Here is a 3,509-nt window from a genome sequence, read left to right on the forward strand (position 1 = left end):
GTTTTGCACCAACACATGTGCTGGGCATCCCCAAATCCTGAAGTGACGTAAACTACCTTTATGCCCTCTCCATAACTCATAAGGTGTTTTTGAAACAGTCTTAGAAGGAACCATGTTCAAAATGTATGCAGCAGTTTCCACTGCATATCCCCAAAACGAATCAAGTAATCGAGGGAAACTCATCATAGACTGAATCATGTCTAATAGAATTCTATTTCTCCTTTCCGATACACCATTCTGTTTGGGTATACCAGGGGTTGAGAGTTGAAACGTTATTCCATGTTCTATCTTATAGTCCTGGAATCTTAAGTCCATATACACTCCATTCGAAGTGTTTTAATAGTTTTTTCCTAATAGATTCCCAACCTCAGCCTAATACTCTCCAAAATTTTTCAAGAGCTTCGGACTTGTAGTGCATTAGGTAAAGATAGTCATACCTTGAATAATCATCAATAAAACTGATGAAATATTCATACCATCCTCGTGCTTTGACATTCATTGGACCACATAGATCTGTATGCACGAGTTCTAAGGTTTCTTGGGCTCTATAACCTTTTTCGAAAAATGGTCGTTTAGTCATTTTACCCTCAAGACAGGACTCACATGAAGGTAAAGAGTTGTCTTCTAACTCATTTAGAAGTCCCCTTTTAACCAATCTCCCAATTCTAGTGAGATTAATGTGGCCTGGTCATAAGTGTCAAAGATAGGTATTAGGAGAAATCTTTTGTTATTTATTTTCAGTTTCAGCTGTTTTAAACATCACGGTATTTAAAATAGCTTTTGTTTAGCTCAGTTTTTACATATATATAAGTTGTTTTCTAGTTTTGCAGAACAAATATGAATACCTCTTTCGCAAATGCACACTTCATTGATTTCAAAAGATACTTTATACAATTTTTCTAATAAACAAGAGATAGATATTAGATTTCTTTTTATTCCCGGAACAAAAAGTACACTATCTAATATAATGAATCTATCTTCAAAAAACAACTTCAAATTTCCTACTAGTCTTGGTGAGACACCTTCTCCTGTTCCAACCCTGAGTGTTATCTCGCCTTCCGCAAGCTTTCTCCAAGAACTAGTTTGGTGAGAAAAAAAAACATATTTCTACAACTAAAACATATTTCTACAACTAGTAAATCATATGTAACACCCAAAAATGAAGGAAAGCCACCTATGCAAGACCAAAAGGATCCAAGGGAGGAAATTAAGAGAATAAAGCAAGGAAAGGGTCTTAGCAAGTCATTTCTATACCATAAGAAGTACTCTTAAGGACTAAAGACCTTTGGAGCAGGATTGGGAATGAAAGTGTAAGCGTAAAGGACGAAAAGGTCATTTTTCCAATTATCAAAGATCTTTATGAATTTTTAGTTCCTTATCTAGAACGAATTTCAAGATGTTCAAGAAGGGAAAAATGACCAACAAGGGATGAAATTTTTTTAGGAATATTATGAATTTTTTGAGAAAATAATAATAAAATATTCAGAAAGTGACAAATTACCAAAATACCCTTGAAGTTAAGAACAATTACAAATTTGCCATTCTGCTTAAGAATCAAAACCTTCACAGTGCCTTCTACACAAAATTCTTCGAATCTCGACTCTCAGCTGTTGGATCACCTCCAAACTTGGATATATTTTAGAACACTCACGGATCATCACATCAAACGGCTAGGATTTAAAATCAAGGTCGATGAGGCTCTGATCGGAGTAGATATTTCCGATGAATTTTTTAAAAAATCCAACCGACAATTCACGATGATTCTGGAGCTCTCAATGTCGGTTTAAGTTTCCCCTATAAATTTTGAAGTTGGGGCAATCGTTTGGAACAATAATCGAGCAAGGTCGAGCTCCCAGTCGTTGGCAATAAGTGTGTAGATTTTGGGTCACCTACTCGCGAATTTCTTCCAAATTCCAGAGCAATTCTCCACCATTCCTCTCCAAACTTGTTCCTATAGCTTCTAAACAAGATTACCCACACTTGCTATGAAGGAATAGAGTCCTGAAAGTTCCTGGAAACAATTCCCCCAATCCAATCCGCCATTAAAGAGCTTCAAGGAAAACTCAAAATCCCAATCCGAAGATACACAAGTATTCTTCGATCAAGGACGATCCCAATAAGCTTCTGCACCTCCAAGGAATGTTTATGTAGAAGACCACGAAGAGAAATAACCTTAGGAACGTTCCCAATTGAAGAAAATTCATTTCGGGTTCAATTTGGGGGTAAGTGTCGAATTCCTATCTACGACCTCTTTTCTTTCAAATCAAGGATTCATTTAGCTTCAGAGGAAGAAGATGAGTAACTTTGATGAAGGATTCAAGAGCTGAAACGTCGTAGAACAAGATATCTAAGAGATCAAAAATCGGAGGTGTTGGGTAACTTGCAGACCGAGAGTGATTTCTCAAAATTAAGGTCCCACACTCAAATTCGTTCCTCCAAACCAATTCCTTTAGCTTGAGGAAACGATAAGGAAGAGGATTTGTGAAGAGATCGAGCCTTGAAAATCCCTAGAATCGGCTACCCAATAAGAAATCCTTTGTTTTTACTCCGGCGAGAAATCATATTTTGGATGAACTTTGGAAGCAAATATCTTAGGCTATGATATATGAAAAGGTATGAAATCAATCCCTAACTCTTCCTTGTAACACCCTCTTTAAGTTTCATGAAGGAATTGAGGGGAGAAATGGCTATCGAAGCTGGGGAGGGCGAGTTTCAGACTACGACGTTATATATTGGCCCCGTCTTCTTCCTGTCTGGAGGAAGAAGACGATGACGTGGCCGGTTTAGTTGAACCGGCCATGTCAACCCAAAACTTGACCTTCCCTCGAGTTTTCTCAATTTTAAGCCCTTTTCAGACTGGTTTTCATGAAAAACTTTATGGTTCTAGAGAGTAGACACAATAAGGAGTCTGTGGAAGGATATTTGAGGTAATTAGGATACTGGAAGCTCAAGAATGGAGGTCACGAACATCGACAACGAGGTAAGTAGCCACCTTGGACTTTTTGTTAAGAAATACTTGTAGGAATCACTTGGATTTCAATATGAATCCTAAAAAAAGTATAAACTAGGGTTAGATGAAAGAAAAACTCAAAGAACTGTGAGTTAAGATCCTAAACCGATCAAATTGCTCGGTGATTAGGTAACATTAGAATAACCCACTAGATGAACTCCGCTGCCTATGAAATTTTAATTCTTAGCATATTATAGGGCCAACCCTTGATGCAGTATTAAGCCTACATCGCTTGGAACGTAAGAAGCCTTGGATGTAGGTTTCCAAACTATGCCGCTTGAAATGCTTGAAGCCTTGGGCATAGGTTAAGCAGACCGTATCGAAGGGCAAGCCATAAGATGCAGTAAGACTACATCGCTTTCTTATGCATGAAGCCTTAGACATAGGTTAAGGCTGTGTTGCTTGGAACACATGAAGCCTTGGACACAGGATTGTCAGGTGCATGTCTAGTGCCATAAATCCTAGGGGGAGTGTCTTAGAGAACGAACCAAGAATAGAG

The sequence above is a fragment of the Cucurbita pepo genome, unplaced genomic scaffold, assembly GCF_002806865.2.
Source record: "Cucurbita pepo subsp. pepo cultivar mu-cu-16 unplaced genomic scaffold, ASM280686v2 Cp4.1_scaffold000216, whole genome shotgun sequence".
Taxonomy (NCBI): domain Eukaryota; kingdom Viridiplantae; phylum Streptophyta; class Magnoliopsida; order Cucurbitales; family Cucurbitaceae; genus Cucurbita; species Cucurbita pepo.